Source organism: Neopsephotus bourkii, unplaced genomic scaffold (assembly GCF_033783945.1).
Source record: "Neopsephotus bourkii isolate Nb327-2 ecotype Australia unplaced genomic scaffold, CSIRO-AGI_Nbou_v1 NB_860, whole genome shotgun sequence".
NCBI classification, from domain to species: domain Eukaryota; kingdom Metazoa; phylum Chordata; class Aves; order Psittaciformes; family Psittacidae; genus Neopsephotus; species Neopsephotus bourkii.
The window spans coordinates 1,177,796-1,196,061 of NW_026901356.1; the positions used below are offsets into that span (position 1 = coordinate 1,177,796).

At 36.9% G+C, this 18,266-nt stretch overlaps 1 long non-coding RNA gene across 1 annotated transcript in view; it reads right to left on the reverse strand.

The window, feature by feature from the left end:
- Positions 1–204: 204 nt before the first annotated feature.
- LOC133214004 (uncharacterized) overlaps positions 205–18,266 on the reverse strand; it is a 59,527-nt gene continuing 41,465 nt past the window's right edge. Inside the window, exons 2-5 of the long non-coding RNA XR_009725955.1 lie at positions 13,994–14,172; positions 8,764–8,893; positions 3,203–3,342; positions 205–429 (exon numbers count right to left, since the gene is read on the reverse strand). This is a non-coding gene — a long non-coding RNA (uncharacterized LOC133214004). The remainder of the gene's footprint in view (positions 430–3,202; positions 3,343–8,763; positions 8,894–13,993; positions 14,173–18,266) is intronic.

Below are 18,266 nucleotides of genomic sequence, written 5' to 3' on the forward strand. Positions count from 1 at the left end.
TTTGTAAACTGAATATGATGAGATGGTTATGGGCAATGAAAATCCTCATTATAATAATAAATATAGAAGCACTACAAATCACAATGCATTTCCTTCCAAGACTGGGATTTTCAAAATGTTCTCCCCATGTCCTGCAGACCAGCAGCCACCTGTTGCTGGAAGTGAAATTACGAGACTGGAGAATCTGGGCACATCCTGGATTGTTTCTAGTTCATTCATGATCTTGTACTTACTAAGTGCTACTTCCCAAGTAATTAGGTGGTATCTACTTGCATGCAGTAGAATAACCTCTGTCTCACGCATTCATGCCTCATTTCCTCATTTAATGCTCTTTTCAGTCTTGTTATTTATTTTCTTTAATATTACACTTCCAGCTCTATAGCCAGATGACTCACACTCGTTGCCATCCACAGCAGCATTCTCCAGGGCCTGTGAAACAATAAAGTAATTTATAAAAGCTTTTCCACTAAAGTTATATACAGTCAGAGAAGCTAACCTTTATTTTAGTGGCACTTGAATTAGGATGAAGTTCCATTCAGAAAAGATTATTCATAATAAAATACAGAACATCACCATGTATTTTATATTAGTTAAGAAAAAAAAAGAAGCCACAACTCCGTAACTACACCACACAGCACAGTGCAGTGACAGGCAGTGCCTGACACTCACAGGTTATTTTTTTTTTCATTCAGAAATAAAAAACCCTAAGAACAGGGTGAAAATTTCAGAGCACTTCCCTTGTTTGCCATAGAAAAGGGAGAATTGAGTTCTAAGAAATTCTACATTAAATACTGAATGACTGATTTATTTTCCTCACAAGAGTCAAAATGTTGTTTCCTTTGAGTTGCACACTGTTCCCTGTTCAGCTGTCATTATCCATCTACGATCATTACAGTGTACAATTAGAATTTGTGATTAGAGAGTAATTGTTACCTTCCTGAAGGTGACACTGACAGAGAGACAAGTAAAATTACTGAGATAAAACAGAGGTAATCCCTTCTAACATGCATACAGAAAAAAAATCTTGCTAGCCAAGAATAAAGGTATCCATACACCAAACACGGGTGAATCTATTACCTGTAACTGAGGGGGAACTCCTGTACTTTTTCCATGGAGGAAACTACTGTTGTTTCAATGACATCAACAGAAACTGACCTGTGAAAGTATAGTACATTCCTTTGTCATTTTAACCACAAATTTCAGTTTATTCACTGTGATAGGAAGATACTGAATGAGATGAAAGAATTGTTACTATTACTGTCTTACTCTTCCTTAAGGTAACTCTCTCTGTGGACTTCCAGTGGAATTAGGATCGGTACATTGAAATGCATGTTATGTTCTGTAAAATTCAAGGAAGCTTCAAGATGCTGGCCTGCTGTGACACTTTATAAAATAACCCACTGAAAACAGTCAGATGCACAGTGAACTACGAGTCAGAACACAGCACTGCTTGCAGTGTGACAAGCATCATGGTCTGCCATGTTTATTTCTCCAAATCCCTAAAGAATAAGATGGCTTGTTGCATTTGTAGTTGTTGATGGGAGAAAGGCACAAATACTTAAAGGCATTTCCATACCAAGAAAGATACCTCTTCACTTGCTGGGAAAAGAAAAATTGTGTAACAAGGTATGGATGCAGAATAATTCAGTCTAATGTTTGAATTCTGTTATCTTGGGTTCCAGGGGCCAAATACAACATTGAACAGACAAATATTACTGAAATGGAGAAAATTTAGGGATTTGTTGAATTTGCTTGTTTTTATAAATAAACAAATTTACCATTACACGGTAGAGGAGATGTAAATGAAATGAAAGACTGATTCCTACACTTGTAATTTGAAGTTCAGAACATATCTAAAATGAAAGTATTTTGCCAGAGCAAAAAGAACTACTCAACCAACACAAAACCACCAACAGAATTACAAATTGGCATTGCGACACTGTGAAGAGTATTCCCTTCCCATTTAAGAAATATCTATATACTTCAAGATTAAACAAGTGTAACCTGACACATTGAAATATCATAAGTTTTCACTAGTTTAAGAAAAAAAACCCCAACATGACAAACATTTAAAATAAATATCACTTTAATATCATTGCAATGCTATTAAAAATCAGAGTGTAAAATTTCATGCTCAGATCATTGAATGGTTTGAGTTGGAAGGGACCTTAAAGCTCACCCAGTTCCAACCCCCTGCCATGTTGAACTTGTGTTTAACAATACCGTAAGTCCTGCTCCCCAGGGCTGCTCCCAGTTCATTCTCCTCTCAGCCTGTGTTTGTGCTTGCAGATGATGAACAAGAACATATATTTTATACCACCTTAAAAATCTACTAGTTTCTTCTTATAAATTGTGCCATTTTTCATACCTGCATACTTGTGAAGACCATGGTGTGTTAGAGGTCTGTGTAAATGTCACATACACAATTTTCAATCTTCTGGTATAGAAGATGTCGTATTTCCGTAATATTCTCTAAGAAACACAAGTGTCTTTGGCTGCACACCGACATTGTTAGCAAAGTCCTTTATGACAATAGAGTACATGCTGTAATTTTCCCTAGAGCTGAAAACTCTTTCAAATGAACATGAGTCAGGCAGTACTTTTGGGAATAATGTCGCAAAGTTGTAAATGCTGCTTACCATCCCCATGAATGCTGCCTTTTGGAGGCAGTACATCAAATGTCAGACACAATGTGAACTCTAGATTGTTGGAGTGCCTGTTAACATAGTGATATTTTCAAAGTTGTCTTGCTAAGTTTGAAGAGAAACAGCTATTTAGGTTGGCAAATGAAACAAAGGTTGCACAAACCAAACATATGCCATTGACTGTGACTTGCTTCATGATGGAAATATGGTTCTAGATTCAAAGCTCACTGGCACTTTGTGATCCAGGATGATTTTATATGAAATACTGGTTGTTCACAATCTAACACCAGCCTGTTTATTGGAGAAGCACTAACACTAGCTTAGTTTTCAGCACTCTGGTGATAGTTCTGAGAGATCTTAAAGACACATGCTCAGCTTTTCTACCTCCTGCTAGAAGCCTGCCCTACTAGAATTGTGCCCTCTGGAAGTCTAGCCATGTGGTAGGGGTGATTATGATTACTTTGGTAATTACTTATTAGAATCAGGAGAAACCACAAGGTAGCACAAAAAGAATTAAATCTGAATTTAACATGAATCATTTACTTCCTTCTGCAAACCTTTTCAGGAGAAGCTTTCTCCTTATTGATGATGATATCGCTGTTGTTTATTTCATGCAGGTTTCACAAAGGTATGTCTTCTACGAGTAGGTGCTGTCTTAGATTGCTGACGGTTTTCATAGTTTTTTGTCAATATTGAACTTTTTTTAAAAAAAAAGTTGTACATTAATATTTTCAAAATTGTCATGTTTCAAATGAATATTCAGAGTATTTCACTGTGTGACCAGATTAATAGTTCATAGAAATAAACTTGGCGAAGTAGCCCTCTATTTTCATAGGCTGGGTGAATATACAGAGGTGATTTACAACCAGTATTCTAAGTAACTTTTTTTAAAGGGCTTGAAACAAAGCTGGGATTTCCAAAGCTGCATATGGCTAAAATCTCTTGTCCTGTATGTCCTTATGCCTTACATAGTAGTTCAGGCCTGTGTTTAATGAATGATGCATGAAGGGCTGTTAGGAAGTTGTGCTGCAGGGGAAGACTTTATTCTGAGTCATGAGCAGTGCTGAACTGTAGCCTCATTAATTTGATTAAAAGCATGGCTCATTATAGCCCATCTGGTTATGCAACTTTTAAATAATACATAGTTTGCCTGAGATCTCATTAATTGAAGTTATTATGCATTTTATATATTTTTGTGACTCTTTGATCTAAACTCGTGCGTTATCCTGCTGTTTACATCAGCAAATTTGCCACTGGCCATGCATGTGCAACACCTGAATGTTTGCAACATAATCCTTTTGATGCTTACCAGATATGTAGTTGAGTTTTCAGCTTTTTGGTATGGTTTGGCATTATGAATCACTAGGAAGGTGAATAGATAGCATCCATTTTGAAAAATAATTATATAACCTGAAAGTACTGCTAATAAAGGAGTTTATAACAGAATTTTAAGTATGCTTTGAAAGAAACTTATTTTGCCTTTTTTAAAAAGTAAATGCTAATAAGATACAGTTAACAAAATGATCTACTGAAAAATTAGTTCTATAACTGTTTTCATGCACATCTTTTGCCTGGTGGTCAAAGTTATTAAGGTCACACTGATAAAATTATGCTTTCTATGAATTACTCAGTATTATATACCACAAGGCAACCAGCACTAAATCTAGCACAAACACTATTCTGAATCACCTCAAGAGATGACAAGTCAGTAGGTAACAAATAGGCAGTAAGTTTAAAAAATAATAATAATAAAGACTGAAAAAACGATATTGAAAGAAATTCTACAGCAAAAGGAAAAATGTCAGTACTGTAAAGCTAACTGACTTGAAACCTTTGGTTCATATTGTCCTTAGGTGAACTATCGATGCCATTTTTAGGAGGAATACATGATGCTTTGAGTCATATCCAATCTACTGTCTCTAGTGAATGCAGAAGGTTGACCTGTGTCATAAAAGATGCCGGAAGCATCCTGGAATTTGACTCTAGGTGGAGAGAACAGTAATGAAAAATCTCCTTCAAGACATAAGATTTCTTATTTGCGAAGCCCTGGCTGACAGGCTGATGTTTGACATGTCTGGAAGTCTTGTGATTGTCTGGCTGTGCTGTGATGTGCTCTGATTCTGCAAAGAACTGCTTCATAACTCAATTATAGTTCACTGGGAAAATAACACTTTCTAGTAAGGAACTGTGAATGACAGACACATTCTTAGAACTCCGGGGGGGGGACTGGACTGTAGACCTTCTTATCAAAATCACATGTTCTTCTGCATCATAGACAAACATTGGTTTTAGAGCTGGCAAATGCCGTTTCCAAGCTTGCCACTTTTGCCAGGCACTGCAAAGATGCATCCTGAAGGTCAAGCAGAACATAAATTATTGAGATTTTCACTTCCTATATGTAACTTTCAAAAATTCTAAGCCTTTACATAGACAAAACTTGTAGTGTTGAATAAGAACATGTAAACTAAAACCCACCATCCTCCCCATATTAACTAAATCCAGAGGAGCTGAAAGTAACTATAGCTGTTAAGGGTTTTTTTCTGAATACTGAACTTAATTCAATGGATTAATCTAAAATATACCTGATGGGACTTAACCAAAGGAAAGTTGGTTTTCTGGGAAGTGATTACCATGCTAGCTGAGAAGCTATCAGAACCATGATCAGAACTGTTGACCCAGGCTTTCTTATGAACCATGCTCAACTCCTTTTGTAAAATCTGGGCCATTCATACCCTATTTGAGGTGCTCAGGGTTAATGCGTCTTTGTGGGATTTCAGCACTTCAGGCTTTCCAGTTCAAGCACGCGTTCTTCTACCTGATCAGTGTTCAACTTACGCAAAGAACAAGAGAAAGTCTCATCAAACAATATATGAAAAATTTGACAAATGCCATATTAATCTTACCGAGATGCATCTGAAAAACAAAGTACAGTCATATAAGTGATAGAGCCATCTAAACCATAGAGCTGAAAAACATTGTGAATGTAAGATGGCATAACAAATTACCTAGTATAATTCAACACAGTGCTATTACTCTTCTATCCTCTCTCACAACATGCTGTTGAACTTTCATCCAAATTAACTTGCACCTGTCTTTGGCATTGTCATGGTCCTTTCATCTACAACCAGTTTATCTGTATTTTAACAAGATACATTTTCCTTACATCAAGTCTTACCTTGCAGTAGTACATGAAGTTCCCAGCTCCAAGTCCAACATCCACTCTTCATACTCAACCCCTAAAGACTTCCCAAGCATGAAAATGTAAATCACCTGTTGGAACAAGTTGGGTTTTCTGAAAGAACAAAACCAAAGTGACTGAAGAGCCTGGGTTAACTTTATAAGACATCTAATAGGATGAATTCCTTTTAAATCCCAGTCCAGTTATTACGCATTTTACCCACCACTCAAATAGACACAGGATTTACCCCAGGGAAAAAAACAGAAATATGATTTCACAATTTATACAAAATAACAGGAAAATGAATAGTTCAGATAATAAAGAACTAGTCCTTTCAAAACAAATTTCTAGAAGACATGGTTGTGCAGCCAAAAGCTAGTGTAGAGTTAGTGAACCACAACTAATCACTTTTCACTGTCTCTTTGTCTGTCCTGACTGTTTCTCAACAGAAGCTTGGATGCATTTTTTTTTCCTGAAAACAATGAAAATGTACAGTAGCCATTAGAGCACAGAAGTTTGGGTCTTTTTTGTCTTTTTTTAAAGCAAAACATCGAAGTGTCGGGGCGGGGGCAGGAAGGAGAATTAAAAAACCTGAACTTTTTAGCAAAGTTAGCATATCAAGAGGAAAAAAAGCTGTCCTCAGCTGCTGCTTGGAAAATGGACCATCCAAACAAAACACATCCCAGGAACAGAATTGTGGATGACACTTAGCTATTTCTGAGATGAAATATTTTGTTGAACTGAAGAGGACTGAACTTACTCAGGTGGAAAGACTTAAAGAAGGAAAACTGGCTCGGATCAAAGAACCATGACAGTATTATCATTTATTTAATTTTTTTTAGAATGAGCTGATTTGGGCAGGTTGCTTGTGCTCTAGCACAGTTACATTCTTCTGGGCAAATTGCTATACAAAATGAACTCTGAACAGACACACCATTTTTTGGCAAGAGATGATGAGCAGGCACAAGCATCCATCTTCACTGTGTGTCTTATCCTCCCAGGTGATGGCAGAATTTGCTTCATGGTCTCTAAGCATAATTCTACCAATAATGATTATTTTTTTATAGGAGACATTTACTCAGGAACATTCAGTACTATAAGAAATGGTTCTGCTTTCTAAAAAAGACAAAATAGCTAATGTTCATGCTCTAAGAAACTTTTGGGAGCAGTATATGCATCAGACAGCTTATTTATATAAAGCACAAGCTAAACTGTAAGATTACAAAAAGATCTAAATAATACAGGTGTTTCTTATCTGTATAGCATGTTCCCTTCCAGAGCATCTCTGATCTTTTCAGTATTATCAGACTTGACTTTTGGCCAAAAGAAGAAGCTTGTAACCAAAACCACCAGAGAATTCTTACTTTCTGGGTACATGCAGAGCCTCTATTTAAAGTCTCATACAAAAGGTTTCTATAGAAACCCGGAGGACTCAGCCAGCCAGTACTAAAACGCCGACCCTGAGGCCTATACGAAGTCCACAAATATATTTATTCCTCCTAATGGCTCCTTAAGTCACTGATCTCTATCATGCTGAAGCATACCTACCTTCTTAATATATAGTGTTATACCTTACACTAGCATACTCTGTCTTTGAAAATAAAATAATCTGGTAACTGTTAAAGCCATGTTTTAACTCAGGTCCTTAACTGATCCCATAGCTAGTGAATTGAAAATTAACTCTGATCTCCTTTCTGGCATATACTATCTCCTAGGACTTTTTTAAAGGAGCTGTTTGTCCTATATATAGTTATGTCTCAAATTGTTACTCACTAAAAGAGCAAGTATTTTTGGTTCCTTCTGAAAGTCATATTTCCATAGTGATGCCAAGCTGACAAAAATATGCAATACATCATGATAACTGAAAATTAACTCACTATCACAGATACTGCTCCCAGATGCCATTTTAAACTTGCTCTGGAATATTATACTGGTACAAAATTCAGGTTTTCCTGAACCTGATTTTAATATGTGTTCGGTATGAAGTATTCTCTCCTCTTAATTTTCAGCTTGTTCCCCATTTCTCTTTTGGGTTGTTTCAGTTAGTTATCCTAGGCTAAAGCAGAGATAAAGATTCATTTCAGGGTCTACTCCTGAACAGCAGCTTGGATGGGACTGTGCTAGGTTTGGCTTCCTCTTCCCTGTAACACTGTTCTCATAGTGCCATAAGCACTGCACAGTCCTCCAGCAGGCTTCTCAGCAGACTTCCATTCCTCATCTCCACAGCATCTCTTTCCCCTGTGCTCATTTTCACACTATAGAACCATCACGGTCATCATTTGACAGACAGCATTTCTCCATGTTTGTCCCCTGGAATGTCCATAAATGCTTATGTTCTGCTGGCTGTTAGGTCTACGCAGAACTCCAGAGAGAGATACACATTGGTTCACCAACGATGAAAACTCACACTGAGCAGAGGGTATATAGCACAAGACAGATGGAAGTCAGCTCAACCCTCTCACTTAATTTGGGCAGCGCTTTCAATGTGCCTGAAAGGACAGACCACGTATTTCTCATACCTGTTTAGTGAAAGGTTTTCCCTTGTGCAGAATCTCTCTGCTTTCTTGACAATAGTCTTAGAAATGCAGATTCCTTCATTTTCCTACTTCTGATCTACCACTATGGCTCAATCTCTATTAAAATAACATTTCAAATAGAATTTAAGTCTACAAATATAGTAATATTTCCTTTCTGTTAGATCAAGAACCACCTGCAGGAATGACAGAACTCCAAAGTTCAATAGCACATCAATACTTCACAAAGAAATGACTCTCCAAGACAAACTGGGCATTCATCTCTCTCTTGAGCTTGCAGAACTATGATACTAGGACATACCACAGACACCAATTCCAAGGATAATTATTCATACCATCTATGAACAACTCTCCCAAAGGTTGTGGAGTTTGGGGCAAGTTTATCTTTAAAGAATTCATGACATACCTCCTTTCAATCATCTCACATCCACCCACACTGACATTTCACAAACCAAACTTATCCGTAATACCTCTCAACGCAAGGCATTTTCTACACATTTGTTCAGGTCAGTGTGCAAATGTTCTCACTTTCCAGCCTTAAAAAAAAGAGAAAGAAAATAAAAGGAAAAAAACCCACATACTCCCACATTCTTGTACAAAGGACTACTCAAGGTCAAGATCAAGAAAAAAGGCCTTTGTCCTCCGCTTTTGTCCTCCCCTTAGCTTGTGCAGTACCTTCGTTCACAGAGCGCTCAATAAATTTCCAATCAGAATTTCGCATCTCTCGCAACCTCTTTCCCCCAGGGGTAACAAGATCAGACAGAATCAAACAGACAAATATTACAGATCTTTGTCCAATTGCCATTGCAAACCCCCCCCCCAAAAAAACCCCAAACCACCCCCCACCCCCCCTTCCCAAAAAACCCCACCCAAATATATGTATAAAAAAAATTAAATTACGGAAAACAAAACCCTCAATCTTTATTTCTAAGTAAAATCCTCACTGTAGCTTATTTATGCCATGGTTGTTGGAAATACCTTTTGAAGCACTTTACAGCAGATTTGCTGCCTATGTCTCAATTGCCTGCTAAGTCCTCTAGACCATCTTTGATTTTTACCATTTTTTTATTTTTACCATCTTTTTACATCTTTGATTTTTTCAAAGATGTAAAAACTGCTGAACAGCCCTTTTTCCAATTCTACGGCAACAGCTCTGTTTTTCTCTTGGACAGACCTCAATGACATACTTCATGTTAAAAAGAAAATGACAAGAAAAATGAGAGAGTTCTTTTTATGGCAAGGCAATAGCTGTCTCAGCTGAAGACAAGCTTCCGTGTATGATAGTTATTATCATCATATTGGATGAATTGCATTACAAGTTGGAATACTACATGTAGGAAGCAATGTGGTATTTATGCAAAGGAATTAAACATATGAAAAATATATCTATATATGACTTAAAATGATGTAAAGGCAGAAAATGCTAACTCGCATTTGCTGGATCTTCAAGACAATTATTCTAAAAATTAATTAAATAGTAAACATTATTATTCTCTGATTTCCAGATTTTTGTTGTGGAAGTGAAGTCACTCGCACACAGCCTGCTAGTGTGCCACTGCACTGGCTGTATGAAAATGAATCTGACCCCAGGAAGCACAAATGAAGGATCAGGCCTGCATGAACTAAGGATCCATTCATGCAGTTTTAGAGAAGAGTTCTCACTAGCTTCTCAATTTTCTTGCTGTACCACTGAAGCACCATGCAGACTCATTCATGGAAACAGCTTTCAGCAACCCATGTCAAAGGATGCTGAGCAGACTTTTCAGAGGCTTTTAATTCATTTTTAATCTTTGTTCCTAAATGTGGGGCTGATGCAAATAGAACGGCCAGAACAACTTTATTTTAGGAAGAAAGAGTCAGTTTTATGCCAACATTGCTCTCAGGTAGGCCTGAAATGTTTCATCTTAAACTCCCCCAAAATGTCAGCTTCAGGCAACTCATCTCAAGTTAAAAATATCAGCTTTAGGACTGAACTACAATAAAGCAAATGAAAAGGGCCTGGCAACTGGAAGTGTCAGTAAAGCTTAACTATGGATGACACCGTCAGTTCCCTGTGCAGTACCAGGAACTACACTGTCTGTGTGGTAAATGGTGTGTTTTGTGATCTGGATGTACTTTCTAATGATCTGCACCACTTCCTAAATGTCAGACATGTGATGTGAATTTCTATTCATGTTACCACTTCAGTCTATAATCCTGAATAATCACTATAATCTGTTCTTAGCAACTGTGGTCATGGTAAGGGATGTACATCCACATCCATCAGAGATCACTGCCAGTTCTCACAGAAAACTTCAGGAGAAGAGAAAAAAAGACTGGAACAAATGAAAACCCTTCATTCAAGATTCTACAATGCCAGTATGATTTGTGCCCTCTTCGCGTCAAGCCCTTGAACGCATGTATAATTAAGAACTTAATTAATTCCACTGAAGGAAATAAAGCTGCTTTATATGCATCACTGTTTTGAAGGAGTGCAGTTTTGTTCTCACAGCAGTCATATTTCATGGAATGCTGTTGAAAATTAAGTAGTATAATTTTTTAATTACATGGAATAAAAACCAATCCCCCCTCAATAAAACCCCCAAACCCAGTATTGAAACTTAGGTGAACAGACATGCATCAATGTATTTCAAGATGTAAATAAATGGACCACATTTAGAGCTCTGTCAGAGAAACTAGTTAAATTTAGTTCGAGAATTTAGTATTAGTGTCTACTTAGAGGACAGGCGCTTTTATGTGTTCAGAGGAAACGCTGCTCGTATCTCTTTGCTAAATACCAGCACCAGTACTACAGAATGACTGCTGCTGCTGAAAAAAAGATCCCCAAAAGCGATCATAAATGAAATAGGCACCAGATCTGATTTAAGCACAAAATCACCTAAAAATAACATGCCTGCATACATGTAGCTGTAAGACAGAAGTGGCAGACTAGTCTAACCGATACAAATTGAGGTCCCCAACTACTAGTAAGCACATATTTGACATGCAAGAAAAAAAACAAAGAAAAATAAAAGTAACACATGCCACCAGTATTGTAGACTTTGTATCTGAATATTCTACTAGAGCTAGTAGTATTTATTACTTTGCCTTATAAAGGAATGATTGATTGATGACATTATTTTCTTAATTAATACATTTTAAATATATTACTTTTAGAATTTATTTACTGAGCACAGGTTAGACTGAAGTTAAAGTACTTTTAACGGTTCATAGCAATCAAAATAACTGAATTAAACTGAAACTGGATCAACTTAATACAAATCATGTTATTCTGTGGTAAAACACCCTATCATAATAACTAATATGGGCTTTAAAGTTCCATAAAATTGAATATTCTGACAATCTTCTGATCTTTCTAATGTCCAAAAGAAGGCTTCCAGGGAAGGCTGAAGTAGACTAGAACCACTATTTCCACCATGACTATCTTGGTAAAGGAGCTTGGCAGAACCAGTTTTTCAAGAAGGAATAAAACTCCAACAGAGAACGATTTCTACAGAGTCTTGCTGGAAAAAACTTTATCATTCCAGACAGAGGAGCAGCAGAGAGAAGGCTGTGACTAAGGACAACAGATTTTAGATGTGAAAAATTAATCTTGTCGTTTTCTAATAGTTCTCTAGCAAGATATCAAGTAATATTTGAAAGCATCACTGATAAGACTGTCTTCAGAGAGATTTTAGGTAGTACTATAGATGAGAATTAATGAAGGTAGGGACTACAGAAAAAAGCAAAACACTTCATAGCACATCTGGCTTCTGATAGAATAATGTAGATATTGAAAAGTGCTCATTTACATATCAATGTATTCTAATGAGCAAGGACAAAATATAAAAGGAAGGAAGAAGCTGAGCTTTTTTTGTTCAAAGCTGAGCATCACACAAACACACAGGGTAAGGCAGGCCCTGATGTTCGCTTCAATTTCTAGGAGTAAAAGAATCTTGTCTCATCTTAGGCTATGTCAAAGAAAAAAAACAATCCAACCCCCATTTGAAGACAACTTTAGCAGTAACAACATTCTTTTCCTCAAGTGGTGGATCCAGCCCAACAAGGTGTTCTGTCTTGCTGTAATGTACCACAACCAAATCCCATTTTATGTGTAACAGACAATACAGGGAGCAGACTATCGCCTGTGAGCATCGCTGACACAGAACCCATTCCTAAACTTTTTGCTGAACCTTCAATTTAGTGGAAGCAAAATTAATCGTTTACCCAGCACACACACTGCAAAGCATCTAAACTTTCACTAAGTCCTGTTTTTCAAAGTTAGTGTCTTAAAAAAAAAAATGTAGCATCACACGTACACCAGAATAACCATTTCCAAACAGAGCATTAACATTCCACATGTGGACTTCTGAATACTAAAGAAAGATTAGTATTCAAATAAAGGAAATAAGGAAGGTCTGGGTTACTTTGTTCTTTCATTGCTGGGAAAGGAACCTCATGCTTGGCTATCACAGAGCTTTTGCTCCTGTTTATTTGAAGAACCGAAGTGTCAGACTGTGCTCCTGCAGGCTGATATGTCTTTTTCACTGATCAGCTAAATTTCTCTTTCCCTGATTTTTTGTTTTGTGGTCAATATTTCAGACATGAAAAATTAATCTTATAATTTGTGAACTATCCTCTAAAAAGAGATCAAGTAACAGTTGAAATCAAGTGTTAATGAGACTGCCTCGGGACACAGATTTAAGGAGGGAAGGACCCAACTCATTTCGGCTCAGGATGGTGCAGGGTGTTGGCCTGTAAAAAGTTACAACAAAACCTGTTAAAACTTCACACTCAGAAGAACATACCCCTAGAGTATATTCCCTCTCTTTGCCTTCCTGATGAACAGTTGCATAATCTCTTTTGCCAGCTATTTGATGTGTTATGGTCACGCTGCTCTGCCTGAACAATGAATCCTCTCATAACACAGATACTAAGTTAGTTGACTAGGTAAATTTACTTCCCATTATGATGGAACGAAGTAGCTGTGCTACACCTATTCTTTGGGTGCTGATATAACTTTCATAGGTTTAACTTGTACTGAACAAGGACTGGTAGGAGACCAAAATTATTCCAACACACAATGAACTGTATGTCCTAAAACCAACCAGGGAAAGCAGAAAGCAGAAAGAGACCAGAGAGGCAGAAACAGAGCGCAGCTTTCCACTTTTCCTCATGTGACCTCAGTCCATTACATGGGTAAAAACCTGTAAGTGCTGTCTATCAGATATAATTCGGATTAGGATTTTAAATTTTTTATTTTTAGGATGGAACAACATGGAAGGCACTATGATAAGAAGTCTGAAGGGGAACAGGATGGTATGTTAAGCCACCAAAACAAAATTGTACAATGGAAAATAACATGGTCCCCAGATACTCCTTTAAAGTAGGGATGGCAACATCTTCTAAAAGCAGTTGAGTATTGCAAATTAATTAGGAGAAAATTAATAATGTATGCAATTAATATCTTACATTGCAAGAAAATCTAAATAGTTTGTCAGTGCATAATACATACTGCATACAGAAATACATAAATGAAACAAAAATGAATCACTTGAGTTTGATGCTATACTAGCAATTAATTTTCTGCCTAATTCTTCAAAATTCCCTTACATAAATATTGCATTCTCTTGGTGTTTGCTAAACAGAATGCTCACCAGTGAAAACTGTTGTCCTTATGCTCCTCTGAGAAGCTGCACTTACTGTATGTGTGTACCAATCTGTTCTTCATGATTTTCTGCAGTTGACAGATCATATCCTCCAACAGCATCACAAAAGGTTGAACCAGCAGAGGCTTGCTAACCTATCCAAGCTGAGGTGCTAGTCTTTCCCTTTGCTAGAATACATTATAAGTAGATAAACATGAAAATATTAATTCATTTGCATATGAATTAAATCCATATTTGTGGAAAGTGAGTTACCAAACTAAGACATATTTGACTAGGTTTTGAGTAAGCTCTTGAAAGAGCTATTGATCCAAAAAAACATCAAAGGCTTAACAGAAAAGCTTGCCTTCTAAAGAAGGCTTGCCTTCTAAGTCAGCAATGCTCTTCAAGGAAATAATAAATAAGGCATGAAGGGGCCTTAAATTTCATTCCAGATAAAAATATTCTTCCTTAGCTAGTAAGTCTCAGTAAATGACGTAGGTGCATGAACTTCAGTCAGGCTTTTCTAGTTTTTGTGAGCATCTGCTATAATGCAACTACTGCCTTTGGTTCATGGGGTATGTAAGTATTAATGATTGTTTGCATTGCAACACCAGTAGCCAAAAACACCTCAGAGAAAAGGAAACAATCAGCATGTCTAGACAGAGCAGGTAAAATTCACAGACAAAATATCACTGTTTTCCAGTGAAGTCTTGTACAAGATGCTGTGTACTGCCATGTCCAATAGGCGTATTAGGCAAAGAGACAGCATTTGAGTTTCCAAGGACATTAATTATTTGACTCTTAAATCATTTCCAGCAGCAGCTTTAGTTTCCAAACTATTCTGCATCAGATTTGCCTCAGGAAATATAAAAGACTAGCTTAACTCTCAACGTGTGACTGGCACTGCTCCATTCACATTTTTTAACTTTATCTACATTTGATAAAGCTACTTTCTGTAAGTCCAGCACCTCCTTTTTACCATTCCATTTGTCAGTCTACTTTGGGAGTTCTCCTGGCACTGGTATCTAGAAAGGAAGAAGAGTAATAATTAAAACCAGGAATCAAATCCCTTTCTGAACAGACTGAATTGCCCATTGTCAAACCGTTAAATTTTGCCCTTTTTATATGTCATGAGTTAACTCATTCTAAGCTTTCCATAGATCAGACTCATCAGCCTCTTTTAGGCCATTCTGCTTTAACAGTTACATAGGGTTCTGGTTAGAGTTTTATATATGTACAGATATTACACTGAGAAATTCCATCATTCATCTAACTAGTGTGAGATTCTCTCTTCTTTTATAAAATCCCTCTTGAGATGGACACTAACCGACAGACAACATCTGTGAGGCAAGCATAATAACAGGGACCTGACCTGTTAATATATTTTGAAACTATCCTGTTATGACCATAAAACAATTAGGAGAAAAATACAACATGTTATTCAAATTCTAGCTTACATACCATTAGGACTGTGTTATCAGCTGATATACTTGGACTGACTCTCCTCTCAAACTACTTCAAAACAGAATTGGAAGCATGGTTTTTGAGAGAAATCCAGATCCATAATTTCAGGCTAGAAAGCATTAATAGCTGTTTATATATACAACTTGCTGAAGATACCAGATACCAGAACCAAGACATTCCAAGCAAAGACTTAAAAATATGCCTTGTTTTAAGGAGCGGAAATAATTTTGACTGACAACAAAGGATACCTTTATGTATGCCAACTTAAGCATCAGTGTTTGCAAAAAGCAGACCTTTTATTTGCGAAATATCCACTGATGTTTGGTTTAATCTCTCTGAAAATAAGGAAAAAATCAATTCCATGTCACACTGGCTGAATTTTAAACATGAGATTCTCAAAAGACGAAGCTTTATCTGGAATATTCCATACATTTATCATCACTAATACGTACAACTTTACTGGAGCAAGGAAACAGAAGAGCTAGAGCAATTAAAAGAAAGATGAGACCAAAATGCTCTTGCCTTAGTATTCTCAAAAGAATTAAAACTTTTGGAGGAGAGGGAAGGATAGGATGAAAATAAGTTTGTTTCCTAGAAACATAACAGAGAACAGAACGCAGTCAGGAAAAAGGCTGTGTGAAAGTTCAGCATGTTGACACCACAAGTACACATGAGCTGTCCATAAATAAAAGAAGCATCTACACATCAAAGGAGTGAGGGTCTGGAAAAGATCCTCAGAGAGAGCATATTCATTTATTTTAAGATGGAGCCAGATGCATCTAGTAAGAAGGATTAAGATTTGATGGCCCAGATTTTTCATAATACTGTGTTCCAGTTCTGGCCTTGGATTCCAAGTTGTGCCCCTTTGTCCATCTCATGCAGGTTTCCCATTGTTTAGGGAAGCTAAAGATATTTTATTACAACACAGATATGGCATCATAGTTTGGATTAAAATAACCAAAAGTTAAGCAGTGACATATGGGACTCAGGAAAGAATTAACTTCACCAGTTTCAGACTGACAGCAGGATGTAGGGCTTCAACATTTCCACCCATTTGGGAGGTGAAAGTGGGAAGAATGAATAGACAGTGAAGCTTCCTTTTCTTTGCTTGCTTTCTTTTAGCTATATTTTCAACTTCCATCAAGAAAGAGCAGAATACCTAAGATCCCTGGGCATCAGTTCCCCGAGTTATGTAATCTGACTTTCATTTCTTTTAGGATCCTCTATTTCAAAGTATAGGATGGAGATTACTTGAATCTCTGGAAATGTCAATGTGAGATCACAATGCCAACATTTCTTACGTAAGGTACACCATACTGCTATGTACACAGGATAAATTCAAGCAATTTATTATCTACAGTGTCATCTAAGCTTATTTTGAAAACATTAATGTGATAGGGATGTAAGCAAAGCATGCAAAGCACATCCAAACCTACCAGAATGAAATATTTCCAGAGGCAGCCAAAAAATGAATCCTTTGATATATGATAGAAATAGAAGGCTAAGAAAGAAACATGTACCATGCTTTATGCATAAAACAATGGATTTTCTTGGCTGTCCCAGCATTTCCTCTTCAGTTCCATTCAGCTTACTGCCTGACGCCCAAGACAAGTCTTCTGGCTACAGTGACTATGGCAAATATTAGGCCAGAAGGCTGAAGCTGTGGTAGGGCTGGTTCACTTCATGAGGAATACTTTCAGCTTACCCAGTCCACCAGAAGTGCTCATCGCAGAGCATACATCCCTGCTTAGCCAAGACCAGACATCATTTGTTTGAACAAGCTCATGATTCAGTTTGTGAAAAGAGCAACACCCTTTTTCATACAGCAAGATTCACTCTCAATGCAAAGAGTACTGTGAAGTACTGACAGAACAAGAGGAAAAAGTGTATTGTTCTACAGCTCTGATGATGTGAACTCAGTTGTTTCAGGGTTTGGGGTGTGGGGTTTTTTTGGTGATATTGGGAGTTGTATAAGAGGAAACTTGTTCTTATCTGTAAAATCCAGTTTATGCCCTTCCTATGGAATTACTGGGACAAAAGAACTAAAATTAGTGTAAAACTGCTTAAGACATTTATAATACTGACTCATGAACATGATGAGATTTAAAAGACGGATGTAGCTGGAAGGAGGAGGGAGGGGGAAAGAGGGGAGTTTCTGTTAGAATTGATAAATTATTCAGACCCTAAACAAACTGTTCAACAGATCTGACCAGAATAATAGAATAGTTAGCCACTGGCCTCTCCCCCACCTCCCCAGGCAAATATTTTGCTTCGCATCAAAGTTTAGGAAATTGCTATGGACTGAAAATGGAAGAAGGCTTTTCTGCATTATTTCTAGGCCTTACTTTAGATTTGGAGAATTTTAATAGGTTGGCTAAATCTTATTTGTTTTAACAGAAGACAACAATTCTCCCATTTATCACCAAATGGTAAGGATATTTCCCAGAGGATCTAGAGCCCCAAAAGATAAAATTGAAATCTGCATTTCCATAATAAATAACTACTTAATTAAATTCTTTCTATTTTTAAAGTTGTGAGTGCAGTACAAATATGTACAAGTGCAGGTACCTTACTTTGGTTTTGGGATACCCAACTGAACTTTGTAATATGAGAAAAAATCCCACAATTCAATTTCACCTTTATTACAAGTGCTTCTATACATAAGCAGAACACAGGGTTAATCAGTTAATATTTTTCATACATTTATGTTTTAAATGCACTGTTTTATGCTTTTAAATTTTCCTTTATTATGATGGAATTGACTTAAAATGAAGAGTGTGGGAGGCGTAAAAAAAAATAAATCTACCCTACCCAGTGT